Below are 18,312 nucleotides of genomic sequence, written 5' to 3' on the forward strand. Positions count from 1 at the left end.
GATGAAAGCCAACGACGGGCCTGCAGGCGGCGTTGATGTGCGTTCCAAGGAGATAAGTTGTCACCACGCTCCTCTCATCTGAATAGAAGAGATGCTTTTGATCATACACAATCACAGGACATGCATGCATTATTCCCTGCCACATGCACATCACATGGTATACAGAAGCACTGCTAGATTATTAATCAAGGGATTTAACATCTGTGTGAGTCACATGTACGTGCCTCTGCTGTTTGTTCACACACACATGCGCGCACGCACACACGCACGCGCGCACGCACACACGCACGCGCGCACGCACACACGCACGCGCGGACACACGCACACACGCGTTTAGTTGTTTATTTCTAATTCCCATTGAAAAAACACAAACACAAACTCAGCCACAGTGTCAACAGTGTTCACTGTTCAGTACACAAAAATCCAAATTGTTATTTTAATGACTCGTACGTATATTTATTCAGGATCAAGGAGAGTGAGAGATCCAGGACACAAAAAAATATATATATATACGTATATAAATATGAATAGTACTCTATATGACAACCAGGTATAGTCTGGTGACCACCGGAGAGACGGGTGACAGCCGCAATGTAGACGGCACTCTGGGAGCAGTATGGGTTGGCGCCCCAGCCTGCATCCTCAGTGAGGAGATAGCCCAAAAACCTTCGATGAGGCCTTTAGGAGGGCCATTCGAGCCGCTAGCGGAGCCTGCAGTACCACCGTTGCCCAGGTGGAGCCTGCAGAACCATTGCGGCTCAAGAAACCACCACTCCTGAATGAAGTGTCTGGTGCTGGGAGTCTGGTGCAACGCACAGGTCCTCGCTGTACTCCTGGTGAGAGCAGGAGTGGACCTGGTGAGACGTAGGCTAGGCCCGGACAGGAGGCAACCCACAGAGCCTAGTCCCGCCACATGCCAGAATTGTACCTCCCAGTCCCGGCAGAGTAGTTCCGGAGTGGATCCAACGGATTGTGTGGCCCTGGTCTTTCCCTAGTGGGTCTGATCGAGGGTAGCTACTGGGACGTAAGTCGGGACTTGATCACCCCGGTTGGGTCACCCGAGTGAGGGGTATGATGTTCGCGAGACCCGAAACCCTGATGACCTTGGGATACATCACTGAGGATACGTCCCAGGTGCATCCAAGCAATGTATTTTTGTTCTATATATATATATATAGAGAGAGAGAGAGAGACAAAAAGGGGACTCCTGCACATCAATAAAGACCCATGGGAGGTGCAAGTCTAGTTAGCAGGCATAGACATCAAAAAGGGAAAAAACCTTCCAAAGAAGGGACTGCACACTCCAGGGAACAGAGACGGACAACTTACTGCATCAGCTTATTAGCACAATAATAAATCACCCATATATATATATATATATATATATATATATATATAGGGTGATTCTTCAACTTGGGGCACTTAACTTGGGGCACTTTTGAGTTTAGAATTAAAAAATCACACCCGTGTGAACTGAGTGGTGTAAGGTTTTATATAGCATGATCAGCTGTGGTCTGACGTAATGTCTGACGTAATGAAATCACACAAAACATGTTAAGTAAAAAAAGCTATCATTTTTGATAAATGTATGTATCACACCCGGATGTGATTTCACAACTGGCTTTTTTTGCGCAGAGAAAATGACCACGGTTGCTACGGTCATCCAGTTCACCCGGGTGTGATTTAATTACGTCAGAAATTATTTTGAACATAGCAACCATGCTCATTTTTTTATGCACACAAAAGCCAGTTGTAGGAGTGGTTTACACCACTCAAAAAAATAAGAAGGTAGTCTGCATGAATACAAGGCGGAACACAATCGATTGATTGATCATTCAAATAAACATGTTGCTCTGAATAACCCATCTGATCGGATGGGTGTTTCTTCATGCATGTATGGTGGGCCACAAACACTTTGGAGAGTTTCAAGTGGTCTAGAAAAGGTTTGGAGTTCCGTTGCTCTGAAAACTTCCCTTTTATCATACCATTTAATGGGGCCAGTATGTCCCGTTATCATACCATCGAATGGGGCCAGTATGGCCATACTGACATACTGGCCGACATTTCCAACATGGAAACTAGGGGCTACTAATATATACTATTCTCTGCCTATCGGGACGTAACTCGGACGGCGCTGAGTCGTGTCTGGTGGCCGTTGCAACGCTCGGCACGGCGCCTCGCTCGGCGGTGCCTCACGTAGCTCAAGGCCACCAGACACGGCGCGCCTCCGTCAGGACATCAGTGATAATGACAATAGGTGATAATGACATACTGAAACAGTGAGTATGCCAGTATGGCCATACTGGGCTCATTCGATGGTATGATAACGGCCATACTGGCCTCATTCAATGGTATGATACCAGTCGAATGGGGTGCAGCATTCCAAGCCAACTTGATCTATAGATGCACTGGACCAGGCATCATCAGCAGAGGGGCAAGGTGAGACTCCCAGTCCCTTCTGGCATCACTTCTTCCATCCTGCTTTCCTCTCAAAGGGGAAGAGAGAAGAGGGAACGTACGTGTTTTGAGTTTTGTATATAGGGTAGCTGAGACGTAGATGTGGAATAGATGAGATTGAGTTCCCGTTATGTTTTGAGAAAAAGATGATAAGGTACAGTATATGTCAATGCTTTTCCTCAAACCTTTCCATCTCAAGAACCTTCAAGGAAAAAGAATAATAATCTACAAGCTCACAGTTTATCGCATCACGAGCCCACTTTGAGAGCATTGAGTAACACTTTGAAGAAAGAGCAGTTATATATATATATATGGGTGTTACTCCATGTTGTTTCCTCCATTTCCATTGTGAAAGAGGGGGAAGTTATACAACTGATGCATACGGTATAGAACATTCGACCACCAGCCAGTAGACCAACAATAGAGAGCTCCAGACCTACAAAGCATGGGCCCTATAGGGGGTACAGGCTTCTAACACGTTGTACCCCAGGGCATGTTATTAACAACACACATACAGTACATCCACCACGACACAACAATATAGAGAGCTCCAACGCATGGGCCCTATAGGGGGTACAGGCTTCTAACACGTTGTACCCCATGGGGCATGTTATTAACAACACACATACATCCACCACGGCACTGCCCCAGGGAGGTCTACTCAGGCAGCACTTAATGGGTGGGAGTCCAATTGAAGACCATACCGTTGCTGTCGGGCAGATACAGTATACGGCCTGACTCACACCTTTACATCTAGCATACAGCATTGTTGCATGCTAGATGTAAACAAAGGGTAAGTGTCATGGCCGCCCCAATGCATTTCCAACATGGTTTGACACAACATTTTTGTTGTACGGCTTTCGGCTGTGTTTCGACTGCCCCCCTCCCCCTCATACAACACAAATGTTGTGTCAAACCATGTGACTCCCATTGGAAATGAATTGCGAGCTTGCATCAGTAAACAAGTCTCATGCATCAGCTATACATCAATCTGTTGTAAAGGTGTGAGTCAGGCCTTACTCTTATCTCCCTATACTAACTTTTTTATTTTTTGGTTTTGTTTCGTAAATGAATGCCCTACTTGATCGCACTATATAGTGTGATTGATTGATTGAATACTTTGGCGGGAATGTAATCAGGGTACAGTCAAACAGTGAAGTAATCAGTACAGGGTAAAGTCAAACACACGTCCAATGGGATCACCGAAAAAAAGTCCTTGCGGTCTTGTTTCCATTCAGGTCCTGGGTATTCAATTCATAATCATGACATGAAAAACTATAAAAGTCGCAATTTTGAAAAATTGCAAAGCGTGGTCGCTTACATAGGCCCCTCCCACTAATATTTCCAGCCAATTACAATGTCACGTCACCCCTGTGATCATGCGTAAGTAATTTGGAGGGGATTTATCCCCCAAAAATCACGTTTGTGCAACGAACGGTTAAAAATTTCGCATTTGCGGTGCCCCCTTTGGATGAAAATAGAAAATGTCCACCACAGCGATGATGACCCCTGCATCACACATTAAGCACCAAATGTGGCGGATCCGCAAGCTCGGAAAGTGGCACACTTTGAGCTTGTAGATAGAGCCGCTACTTTTGCCATTTATTTTTTTGAATCCTGAAAAGTAACAGTTTTGTAAGTACATCATGAGGTTTCCACCCGACAGAGACTGAGATATGCATCAGACGATAAAGTTTTAAATGTGGAAGGTTCAAAGTGAGAGATACCATGTTCCCACTGGGAGCTGACAGACGGGAGGAACAGAGCATGCTACACTCGGGTGGCATTTTTCTCCCTTTAATCTTATCATTTTGTGAAATCTGAAAGCTATATCTGTGCGAACACACGCGTAGTGTACGCATCCATCCTGCATCCTCACAGAGTGATTTGCAAGAGTTCTGCCATCTGTGAACATAATTAGCGGTTTAAAAGCTGTCAGTCAGTATGGGTTGCAATACGGAATCGTCCATTCTTTGGAAACTGAAAGACGTATCACTTTTTTTCCTAAGCGTCAGTTTGCAAACGCTCTTGCCAGAACATGATTGACTATTCTTTTTTTTAAATGTTTTTTTGTGGCTTTCGCCATTATTTTATATTTGTTATGGAGGGACAGACAGTAGGCTGACAGGAAATGGGGAGAGAGATGGGGGGACGACATGCAGTAAAGGCCGTCGGGATCGGGAGTCGAACCCGCGGCACACTGCCAGACTGGATTACCAGCCATGGTGCCTGGACCACTGATTCATGGCCCAGGCCCATGATTGACTATTCTGTCCATATCGGGGCGCAAGTCGAACGGGGGCTGAGTCGGCTAAGTGAACTTTGCAACGTTCGCCGCGGCAACTCACGCGTTTCTCTTATGCCCCTCCGTCGCGGTCTAAAACTGTACTTGTCCCGTACTAGGAGGGTGGCGTGACCGTTTACGCAAACCCGGGACTATTTCCATGCTCACGACAGATATACAGTAGCGCACAAGCAGCTATAGCAAGGACGATATCGAGGCCCATCACACCCGGATACGTTTGTAATGTACAATATTTATCATTTAAACAATTTAGACATTGTTCACAACGAGTACATAATTTTAGGGGTTTATTTCAGCTGTATGGTTTGAGTGTAGCCCAGTACAGTACAAGGTCATTCTTTCGGCCATCTAAACAATGATGGATCCATTTTAAGATTGTGTCCAACCTTTAGGAGCTGCTATAGACTCTGCTCTTATTTGTGACCTGAATGAATATGAACACAGACATGTTTTGGTGATAATATTTCATAGCCTTGAAAACCTTTAATAAGGTTAACACTGCGCAAAAAACAAGGATTACGGTGGGATATGCTAAATGTAGATGAGATGCTGTCATTTCAGTAAATCTACGGTTGAGTACATTAAGTTAACGACCCGTAATCAGCAAATCTCTGGCTCAGTAGAGGCCCAAAATGTACCAAGTTAATATGCGTGGGCCCCTGCTGGGGCTGGTTCCTACCACAGTCACACCTCTTATACTGAGTGTGTGTGTGTGTGTGTGTGTGTGTGTGTGTGTGTGTGTGTGTGTGTGTGTGTGTGTGTGTGTGTGTGTGTGTGTGTGTGTGTGTGTGTGTGTGTGTGTGTGTGTGTGTGTGTGTGTGTGTGTGTGTGTGTGTGTGCGCGCGTGTATGTTTGTTCCCTCAAAAGTATACCAATCACAGCAACGCTACAGTACTGTACACTGTACAGTGCATGACATCAGGAAACAGAGCCACCCCCAGCCCTGCATAGGTCAATGCCGCAGCCATGATGACAGTTGGGAAGTGCATGGTGAAGTGAAAGTGAAACTATTGTGTTAATAGCTATGGACATTTCTGTGAGATGGCATTTCATTCCGGCTCACGTTGGTCTGACAGGAGTCTGGAATCATCAGGGAGATCGCAGCATCAATTTCCACAGCAAACGGTGGAATCTACATGCTTTTGTTTTAAGAACAAAAGCATAAGCTTAGCAGAACTGTAGACAACGTAGATACACTTTAGTCTGGCAGCCCACCAGAACCGTATAGGCTACGTCTTCTAGGCTGTATAGTCTTTAATCCATGTTTTGATCGGATCACATCGATAGCTGTCTCTCGTTTGCATCCCAGCGTAAAGTGTGACAGTGGCCGCGGCCATTTTGAAGATGCGCACGCTACGCATCCACTTGCACTCTATGTGCTGCTTTCAATGGCCTGTATCTCCAAATCGGCGCAATGATTGTCGTTTCTGGTGAAAACAAGGTTTTTAAACGGCCGACAGCAGGCACTGTGATACTCACGGTCAGGTTTTTTCTGCACCAAGCGAGAGAACAACAACCGGTCAAGACACCACACACAGCATTACGTTACGTCATCGTAACATCCGGTTACGGATATTTGGCTCTTCAAAATAAGGGTTGAAAGGGGGGAAAAACCTTGGCAATGCGCGATAAATAGATGAATTAATCCTGGCGGGCAGTGGGTTAATACACGTGTTGTAATCTTTAAACTGGACCCTCATCTGGTTCTGACAGACAGGTAGTGTGTGCAGGCTGGGTGGTGTGTGATAATCCGGTTGAAGTATTCCTTTGGTATGGCGACTGCGGCGGCGGGCCCGGGAGAACAATAACACGACACGAGACAGTATCACGCTAAAGGTTCACAAAGTGTATTACACAAACAGGAACATATATAGTGCTGGATCATAATGATGTGACAACAAGATATGAGACATAGAAACGTGACAATGATAATGACTAAAGCAGCAATAAGGCTGACCTTGCTGGCGCTGAGATGTCTCTCGTAGCCTATCCATAAAGTATGCTACAGTACAGGTAGTACACAATACATATCAAGTACACTGTATCTCAAGTTCAAGTACACAGACTAAGATGTACATGGGCAACTCATAATATAACAACACGTGCTTTGAATGTTTTGTACATTCTATTTCCCAGAGCAAGTCGTCTGTACTTTGGCCGCATGCGATCAACAAACGCCGAAGCAAGTGCACTTCTGCGTCCATATCGCTCACAAATATCGCTGTGTCGGAGGGAGTTCGTTCAGAGCGTCTGCTGATCACGGATGCTGAAGGGGACAGAGACCTGGAAATGTCATCGTGACGATCCCAAAGGCAGACCCGGAAATGACACACATCGTCCCCTATAGATGTCCCTCCAGTTGACTGCACAGAGACAGACGTGTCGACTCAAATGTGGGGCCGTCCTTCACACATCAAAGAGCATTCTGTGCATTCTTACTCCTCCGCAAAGACAGGATTCCCACTCAGACATATAGGGAAAGGAGAAATAATAAAAAATGAACCGAGGACTGGAGGATCATCTCTACTTTGTTCTGTTTTACTGTTATCCCCCTCACGACGTTGTCTGACACGTTTTTTTCAAAGCGTGAAAATAACTCCTCCTCTGTAAAGGAGAGCTGTTGGCTGTTTAAGCACTTAAATCCTTCTTTAAAACCTTGACAATATCGTTTTTCATTATGATAGCCTTTACCAATCAATAGGAATACTGTGTTAGTTCCATTGATCCACGCTGGAACACAATTGATCGATTGATCGATCATTTAAATAAAGATGCTCTGAAATTGCAAGCATCATGTACGCATTATTGTGGTATATATGCTGATGTTGATGAATTGAATACATATGGGGACCCACAATGAAACTAAGTCCCTAGGCCTTTTTTGGAGTTATCCTTTTTAGTTTTTACAGTATTGATTTCTGAATCCAAATAGCCCTTTACACGGCGACAAAAAGAAAATCAACCAGGTGCTCCATGGAGATGCAACAAAATATAATGTAAAGTACTTTCTTGCATGCGAATACTAGAAAGTAAATAGTTACGGTCCACCACTGTTTATATGTACTGTATAGTACCTTATGTCAAGATGTTATTCACGTTCCACATGCACTTAAACAGATATAAGCACTAATTTGTCCCTGCCTCGATTTGTGCAGTCAACGCTGCCAGTAACATGTAATGTGATGATGACGATGTTGAAACAAGCACTTTATGCCGGCACTTTATATCCTAGCACTTTTTCTGAATGTAGCCTTTCTTTTTTTTTTTGTCTCCACCAGGCCGAAGGCATGGGGAGAGAGTATGTTTTGCACTCCGTCCGTGTGTGTGTGTGTGTCCGTCCGTGTGTCCGTCCTTCCGTCCGTCTGTTACCAGCTAATCTCCGGTACTGTTAACCCGGTCGATGCCAAACTTTGCACACACACTCCCTGGATGCCAACGATGAACCTCTGCCCCACATTTTCCAGAACGGCCTGTTATAGCGCCACCATGAGGCACCTTTTCACATTTTTTACCTAAAACTGCACCGATCTGCGTGAAACGTTGCATGCACACTCCCTAGAGGCCAATGACAAACCTTTGACCTGCATTTTCCGCATCTGCCTTTTATAGCGCCACCAATAGGCCGACTTTTGTAAAACACATTTGATATTACTCCTCCAGATTCTGTCCAAAAATCTCACAAATCGTTACACAGTATCTCTATGGTCATGTGCTCAAGTCGGATCTGTCCGATATTTCATATTCCATCCTAATTGGCTATAATTGGCTTTCACAGTTTGCAAGATTTCCCCGTTTTGAACAAAAGCCTCAAATCATGAACGCAGCGTGCAATTTACGTGAAATCTTTCACACATTTTCTTACTAGGCTGAGGAATATATCCCACCCTTTTCACATTGGCCTGTTATAGCGCCACCAACAGGTTGATTTTTGCAAAACACATTTTTGGAACAAAATGCCTCAAATCATCCAATTTCCATCAAAGGCATTTTGCCAAACATCACACACACTCCTATCCTCCTGGTTTATCTTTGATTCTATACCTGCACTAGATGCGCCCAGACCCAGACCTGTTTATGCTATGGTGTCTCATGCCTGTTGTTGTCCTGTATTGTTTGTATTGTTTGTATGTTTTAAATCACTACTCTTGCTGTAAACCTAATTGCCCTTCTCTTAAAGCTCCTGCAGATAGTATACCTGATGTCTGGTACTGTATCCATCCACAGCATTTTGAGGCTTACGTTGGCCACACAAAGCAGTTTATAGAAAACCTCCCAGGTTTAATTCAGCTATATTGAGTCAGTGTGTGTATCTTCTCTATCAGAAATGCCTTGTGTATATAAATGACATTGCTGCAGGGTGTGGAAGCCGGGGTGAACGCGAGCACCGATGCAGCTCAGCCTCAGACGATAACGTTCTCTTTTACAAACAAACACCTCGTCTCCTCTGCCTATTTATGCGCCTATCCTTTATCCTCTTCTCCTTTGTGAGTAACAAAATACCGTATGCAGACATTCACCCTTGCACAGTCGGACACAAATGCGCACAGCAGGCACCTGCAGGGTGCCGGGGAAACACTTCAAGAAACCCGCCAGCCAAACACGCACACATAATGCAAACCTTGCATTGACACATGTGCCAAGGTCAGGGAAGGCCCTTTCAAATCCCTTTATTCACAGACGGCAGGGAAAACGGGGCTTATTCAAAACTCAAAGTCACTTCGGCCTTCATGAGAAATTCATTGGACTTTAGCCGACAGACCATAATCATAAATTTGGCCAGCTTCACTTCATATAGTATAAGTCCTGACTCCTTAACGTAAGACCTCACACACACACGCACGCACGCATGCACAATGTGATATTGTTTATTTATGGGATGGGTCTTCACGACAAGACACAAAAAGAAATCAGTCATTCATTCATTCATTCATTCTCACACACACACACACACACACACACACACACACACACACACACACACACACACACACACACACACACACACACACACACACACACACACACACACACACACACACACACACTTAATCTATGTACTAATACTAAGACATGTTTACTCTGTCTTAGTATTATTAATATAATTTGTATTCTTATTTTTATTGAAGCTTAGATGTATCCGTCTACCCCTATATCTGTCCTGTGTTTCATACCTCCCAGTAGGCGCTGCTATGACAACTACATTTCTCCTGTGCGATCGATCAATAAAAAGGTCTATCTCTCTACATGGTAATAGTAGCCAAAGATATCATTACAAGATAAGATGAGATTATTTTGATTGAAAGTATTGATCCTTGCGTAAAATTGCAGGTGTCAGCGACAGTGAAGATAGGCACAGTACGAGGACAAGAGATTAGAACAAACCTAGATAGATGGATATAAATTAAGAAATAAAATAGTCAGACTTAGATCATGACACATGCTTAGCCCATTTTGACCTGAGATCAGATTCTAAAAATGTCTTCTACATCCCGACAGTTTTCTGAAAAAGCTATGTTTCTATGTCTTCTATTTTTCAAAAATAGCAGACCTACAAGCTCGTAGCGCGCCACTCGGTGGCGCGCTATGAGCTTGTAGATCTGCTATTTACATAATGCTAACACCAAAAGGGGTTCCCACCCAGAATGGGAGGATGGGTTAGACATCTCCAATGGGTCAATGAATAAATGAATATGTTCTTATTATCAATAAATATGACTATAAATGTCTACCAGTATCACCAATTAATATGAATGGATGTACAGACAGTGAATATAAGACTGAATATATTGTACAGTCAGTGCCATCCACAGTAATATTTATAATTTGTGTAACTATCAAAAGTCTGTGAAAATCATTCTTTTTTTATTTGTGACTAAAGGTCGTGTTTTTTGCGTTTTTGTCACATAACCCACAATTCCCGTCACTCTGTCATGAAGTCGGAGTTCCCATCACACACCCCAGGCAATCCCCCAGGTCATTGTGACATCACACGTGACATCAGCCCCCTGGTCAACCTAGGCAAGCCCCCAGGTGCATCATCATGACATCACGTGACCTCTGTCACAAGTTCACAACACCTAACTTGCAATCCCCGTCACTCACCAATCCCCATATACGGGAATGTCACCATATATGGTCACGCATTTTGATATCACGTCTAGTCACGGTCTCCAAGACCACGCTATGGCCATGAACCCTGGCCATGGCCAGGAACCCTTGTCCATACCTGTTTTCATTGTGCATTTATTGGTCCGCACTCGCCCAGCAGTCTGACGTCACCCAGGCGGATGCGTGCACACGCTGATCTGCCCCAGCAGTACGACCTCCACACTCTCACGGAGGAGAAAAAAAGTTATTTTTAACAATCCCTGTTATGCCCATATATGGAGATCCTTGACTGTGATCAATATTAAGCCCATATGGAATGTCAATATATGATCATATTGTGACAGTCTCATGATAACCACTGTGGTTGCCGCAAAGGTCACAGTTAACTATGGAATCATGCATTTCCCGTCAGTCAGTCAGTGTATCACTCAAAATACATGGGGAAAGCCCCATATATGGTGCCCAGATCTCGTGCCCAGGTCTCGTGACATCGCACATGACCTCGCCCTTTAGGAGTCTTACTGGTTATTCTTATATACAGTTGGGTGCCACCGATATTGTCCCTTATCATTTGACCCATTTAGGTCTGACCTCAAAATTTAAAAAAAATCCTTCTAAATCCTCCAGTTTTCTGAAATAAATATTTTCACGATTTTTCAAAAATAGCAGACCTACAAGCTCGTAGCGCGCCACTCGGTGGCGCGCTATGAGCTTGTAGATCTGCTATTTTTCAATAGCTAAATTATAACAATGTTTAAAACACCAAAAGGGGTTCCCGCCCAAAATGGGTTAACTTAACTGTCCTTTTGCGCAGATCACGCAAACCTCAGCAAAAAGAAAAGGACAATATCGATGGCCTCCAACTGTACGGTACATTTAGCCAACCTACAAGCTCACAACACGTTGTGATGTGACACGTTGTGAGCTTGTAGGTTGGCTAAATGTACTATATAATAATAACCAGTAAGACGTGTTGTGAGCTTGTAGATCTGCTATTTGCACTATACCCATGTGTATAGTCGGGATGATGAAGTGGGGCATTCATTTGCGAGAAAAAAACATTGAAATATGGCGATACAGGCGTTCTGACCGACAGCAGCAATATATTCATGGGTATACAGTATGTACAGTCCATCAACGATGAGTATTACAAAAAGACAGACGCTGACAAAATGCCTATACAGCTTTAAAAAGCAATAATATGAAGGAGCACCGTGAAGTCTTCTGCAGTTCATTTTAAAATGTCTGATTTGTTGTCACCCATTTGTTGAATTTAGATGTCTCCAAATTAGTAGGCAGGGAACACCTGGCTATGTGAGACTAGGGCGGCAGTGACAAGTCAAAATGTGTGGGTCTATTGTATTGTATTGATACAGTACTTCATTGTCAGCTCACACTGAAATTTGTCTTGCCTTGTATGCAACATTAACAAACAAAACATTATTGTATTGTATTGTATTGTATTGTATTGTATTGTATTGTATTGTATTGTATTGTATTGTATTGTATTGTATTGTATTGTATTGTATTGTATTGTATTGTTGAAGAATAGTGTAGTGGAATAAGTCCTCAGGGCATGGCATTGAAGGAGGTCATGTAGATGTAGACCCATGGCCGACAATGTATACAGTAAGTAGGGTTTGAAATGGTTATATGGGCGGAGAACATCCATGCTTTGTGTGTGCTTGTATGTATGGTGAGTAAATAATATGTGAAAGAACTGTCAGTCTGATTTGCACGCAGTATGTGCGTCTTTGCATTGTGTGTATATACATGCATTTGTCGGATGTGTGCATTTGTGTAGACACACGTGTTCGTCGCAGGTCATCACACACAATTCACAGAGATTTTTTGTTGTTGTTTTTCGTCACATTCCTAAGCCAAAATAATTTGATAACCGGCTGTGCAGAGGTAGCAACACACACACACACACACACACACACACACACACACACACACACACACACACACACACACACACACACACACACACACACACACACACACACACACACACACACACACACACACACACACACACACACACACACACACACACACACACACACACACAGCAAAACCGGATTTGATGTATTCGACAACAACAACAACATTGATTCAAATCAATTACGCATAAAAGGTCATGGTCGGAGCACAAACAGAACCTGTAATTGGCTAGCGCTGAAAGGCACCATATTGACACGCGGCCATAAATAGGCTTCCTTCCACAGCTCTGTCTGCCTCAGGTAGTCTATTCTTTTGTTCGTCACCAAGGTACAGTTGGAGGCCATCGATATTGTCCTTTCTTTTTGCTGAGGTTTGCGTGATCTGCGCAAAAGGACAGTTAACCCATTTTGGGCGGGAACCCCTTTTGGTGTTTTAAGCATTATGTTATAATTTAGCTATTGAAAAATAGCAGATCTACAAGCTCATAGCGCGCCACCGAGTGGCGCGCTACGAGCTTGTAGGTCTGCTATTTTTGAAAAATCGTGAAAATATTTATTTCAGAAAACTGGAGGATTTAGAAGGATTTTTTAAAATGTTGAGGTCAGGCCTAAATGGGTCAAATGATAAGGGACAATATCGGTGGCACCCAACTGTATAGGGTGGCATGGCGAAAGGTCAACCACATGAATCCTATAGCGTCTGTATTCAGGGCACGTCCGGAGAGGAAAAGGCACTTTGTTCGAGATTTGTAATGGGGGAAAAAGGAGGGGGCCATGGATTGACCCCTGGGGGTCATTAAAGTGTATATGGTTCGTGTGGTTAAAAAGACTCCCAGTAAGCGGACATGACATCACAAGCTGGCACTTGTTTTAATGTCTGGGGTGGAATAAAAACAAATCTGCCAAGGTGTTTCAAAAACATACTAAAAGTATGTCGAGTTACGTGGCTTTGATTGATCGGGTTCAGCCGCCAACCCCTTTTTTAAGTGGTGCAACCACTTCCTTAAGTGACTATGTGTGTGTGTGGGTGGGTGGGTGTGTGGCTGGCTGGGTGCGTCTGAGCACGAAAACAGCATGGTTGTTTTTCACCACCTGTGCGCAACCTAACACACACACAAACACACACGCACATATTAACTGTATATATGGTGAATTTGGGTGTGCCAGTACAGTACAGTACAGTACAGTACAGTACAGTACAGTACAGTACAGTACAGGGTACAGTATAGGGACCCCCACACGGTAACTCTGTCATGTCTCAACCGTTTCGGATGTGGGGCGGCTCGCCGGAATCCCCACCGTTCCTGTGGGTCTGGAACACCCCCCCCCCCCCCCCCCCCCCAGGACCAGCGGTGCAGCGGTTCTTGTATCATTTATTTTGTTTTACCGAGAATAAGGTTAGCAATACGTTTAGGGTCAGGCATATAGTTTTACTGGGGTTAAGTTTAGGAATAGGGTTAGGTCTTGGCACCGTTTTACTGAGGTTAAGGTTAGGAATAACGTAGGAATATACCATGCTGAGCAGTTCCACTGGCTATAAGCCCGGTGCGAGTTGGTAAAAGGGCGACTTTGTTGGTATTCTCTAGAGCCTGTGGTGAAAGAAATCCGATTGGAATCCTGCCATGGCTATTATATAGCAGGATCATGTCTGAGCGCACACACACACACACACACACACACACACACACACACACACACACACACACACACACACACACACACACACACACACACACACACACACACACACACACACACACACACACACACACACACACACACACACACACACACACACACACACACACACACACACACACACACACACACCTCCTCAAGGCGTTCTTTATGCAGTTATAGTCTCTGTTGTGTTATGAGGGGAGGTGTTGTTACCGAGGCGAGAATAATCGCTGCATAATCAGTAGATGGCTGGATAGCGATACAATTTATTTCCCCTTCATTGTCAATTGCGTTTTTAAAACAAACATTGAACTAAAAACGAACATTAAACCTGTATATATGGGGGCTAGCGCCCCTCAAAAATACCTATATGGGGGTCCCTGGTACAAAATATGTTCAAATGGGTGTCTGCGACCAAACGCATATTCATTTGGGGGGAATTTAACGATTCGGAGTCATACTGTACATGGCTGATTCCCTTTAATGATTATAGTCATCAGTGGTGCCAGAGCTCCCGTCATGCCTGGGTTCACTCCATCTCTCTGTGCTGTGGTCTATTGCTCTCTATACGTCACCTCAGATGAACAGTGGTGTAAAGATACCTACTGTACTTAAGTACAAATCTGAGGTATTTCTTCTTTTTTTTTTACTTTACTGGAGTATTTCCAAATTTCAGCACTTTTACTTCTACTCCACTAGTTCTCAGAGTGAAATATTATACTTTACTATAGTTACTTTGTGGATTTTGATTATTGGAAACTGGAAATACTCCAGTAAAGTAAAAACACAGCTAAATTGATCTGCTATTTTCGAAAAGATTTTTATGCAATTTATACTTAATTTATTTAGAAACTTGTGAAATGGGACGTGCTGTATATAATGAGTACTTTCTACTTTTGGTTCTCTAAATACATTTTGATACCAGTGCTTTTGTACTTTTAGTAAATTTAGTTTTCTACATTGAAGTATTGAAACTTTTACTTAAGTAAAAATGTGAATACTTTCCCCACCACTGTTTCTTGGGATGTGGGACGTCAGACTAATGGATTCAAACCTATTACCTATAAAAGCTTTTTGACAGCAAGTTCTCACAGTGTCCCCGAGGGTTCTAGAGGCGGTTCCATGGGTCCCCAACAAAAACTTTCAATTAGTATTATTGGTAAGAAGAAACCACACAAACACAAATGGGGCACAGAAATATTTTCAGATGGGGGTCCACGACTCTGTGGCCAAATACATCAAGTGGGGGTCCTTGACATGAAAATCAATGTTGGAGAACCACACAGCTCTCTTAGCTCTGATGAGCTGCTGTCTCCCACAGATTCCATTCCAATTTCTCTGTGATTAGAGTACTGTGTGAGTCATCGGTTATACAGTAATGCCAGGCAGGAAGGAATTCAAGGATTTCACTCCGTGTCTCCCGAACTGTCCCCAGTGAAAGCATAGTTAATTGGAGAAATGCTGACCTGTCACAGCTAACAATCATGCGTTTGTTTGAAATAGAACGTGTCATTTCTAACGATTTCACGCAACAACATAATTATGGTTATCATAAGAACGTTGTATCGTGCCAGCATCGAACCGAACAAAGATCTCACATTGTGTGTGTGTGTGTGTGTGTGTGTGTGTGTGTGTGTGTGTGTGTGTGTGTGTGTGTGTGTCTGTGTGTGAGAGAAAGAGAGAGAGAGAGGGAGAGATTGTGCCAAGTGAACAGCCACTGTCCTCAGACAGAGCTGTGTGCTCCCAGGTGACAGATTACATCTTGTCACCACAGTGACTCACACACACTTGGTTTAAAATGGTACATTGTTTTGGGTACGTGCGCACGCACGCACGCACACACGCACGCACGCACGCACGCACGCACGCACGCACGCACGCACGCACGCACGCACGCACGCACGCACACAATATACTGTACTGCTTCCATCCATACATAAACACACAATTAAACACACACAGACATGACTACACAAACACACACAATTACACCCACTTGCATTTTTATGGAGGATTCAGTGATTTGGGTGATTTGGAAAAACCCCCGGTCTGCCCCGGTAACAAGATGTGCACATGTACGCTCTACAGTGGGGGGGACACGCAACAGGCCAACAGCACGCACACCAAGGACAAACCCAACTCGATCATGATTGGCGGAAGGCCCCTCTCTATCCTGATTGGATGAAGGCTGGGCCACCTAGCCAAAAATGAAACCTAAGTTTTTTTGACCCCAGGGGTTAACTGGGGACAGCTGGAGGAACTCCTTACATTATCAGCACACTCTATAGTAGGGAGGATTATCAACAAAAAAAAAAAAAGTGATATTTGAATTAAGTGAAATCACTGAATATACCTTTAAATGATGGTTGTATAAGGGCACATCGGCGAACACACACACACACACACACACACACACACACACACACACACACACACACACACACACACACACACACACACACACACACACACACACACACACACACACACACACACACACACACACACACAGCCAGGTACGTGCACAAATCACAACTACAACTGTACAGTGCCCCGCTGTTTATAAACCAACACGGAGTTTGGGATTGTTTTTACAGGCTGCAACCGTCAGAACTGCTGTACAGTGCCCCGCTGTGCATGTTTATAAGCCAAAAACAGTCCGTTTGGGCTCGCACGCGCGCACACTGCTGTGGATGTTATACGTGTCACAACATTCTAACCTCTTATGCATGCAATAATAACGGAATAAGCCAGCAGCTGCTACATCCAGCGCAGGTGTGAAGAGAAGGATTAATCTGACTGACTGGAGGAACAGATTAGAAGCAAAGGTCATTGGCTGCTGGGAACAACAGGGCATCTATCTGCCGTCCCCCGGCTGAGCTTTTCCCTTCCGGAGCTCCTGATGTGATGTTGTTCCCAAATGGGACCTACAGTATATCCTTCCTATTCTCTGGGGAAAACATTGGCCCAGAATGATGAGCAAAATGGTAAATGGTGCATTTATATAGCGCCTTTATCCAAGGCGCTTTACATAGATTGTGCATTACATTCACCCATTCATACACCGATTGCGGCGGAAGCCATGCAAGGTACCAACCAGCACATCGGGAGCAATTTGGGGTTCAGTGTCTTGCCCAAGGACACTTCGACATGTAGACAGGAGGAGCCGGGATTCGAACTGCTGACCCACGGATCATTGGATGACCTGCTCTACCTCCTGAGCCACAGGGGTTAATGAATGATGAGCACATCTACAAGCTCACAATGCGTCGCGACATGAGGCGTTGTGAGCATATATAGATCTCGGATCTGCATTGCTCACTCTCAGATCTGTCCCCCATGGGGGACCCCAATCAATGAAAAAGCGTCACAATATGGGCTGTTCAGGTGCAAATACAGCACCTGGCTAACCCCAGAACATAATAACTAACAAGACTTGCAGAGCCATGTGGCTCATAGTCATAGAGCAGCAGCCTATATCTCCTGGTTTTGTATAGCGTGAGGGAGCTGGATGCGTCAGTACAATACAAGAACGGTGGCCCCAAATCACACTCGACCCGAGTCAAATCCCGGCGACATCGGAGCAGTCGGACTCGGACCCACGCACGTCTGGCCACTCGCTCCAGTCGGATATGGCGAGCTTGGAGCGGTCAGACGTGCAAATCTGGCGACCTCCATGCGGTCGGACCCCAAAAAAAAAGAAAATACAGAGACCTCGGAACGGTCGGACCCACCGGGTATGTTTCTGGCTACCAGAACCTACTCGCCACGTTTGATGTGCTACAGTGGTGAGCACTCCAAAGTGTCACTGGTGGT

This window comes from Electrona antarctica, assembly GCF_951216825.1.
Source record: "Electrona antarctica genome assembly, chromosome: 21".
Classification (NCBI taxonomy): domain Eukaryota; kingdom Metazoa; phylum Chordata; class Actinopteri; order Myctophiformes; family Myctophidae; genus Electrona; species Electrona antarctica.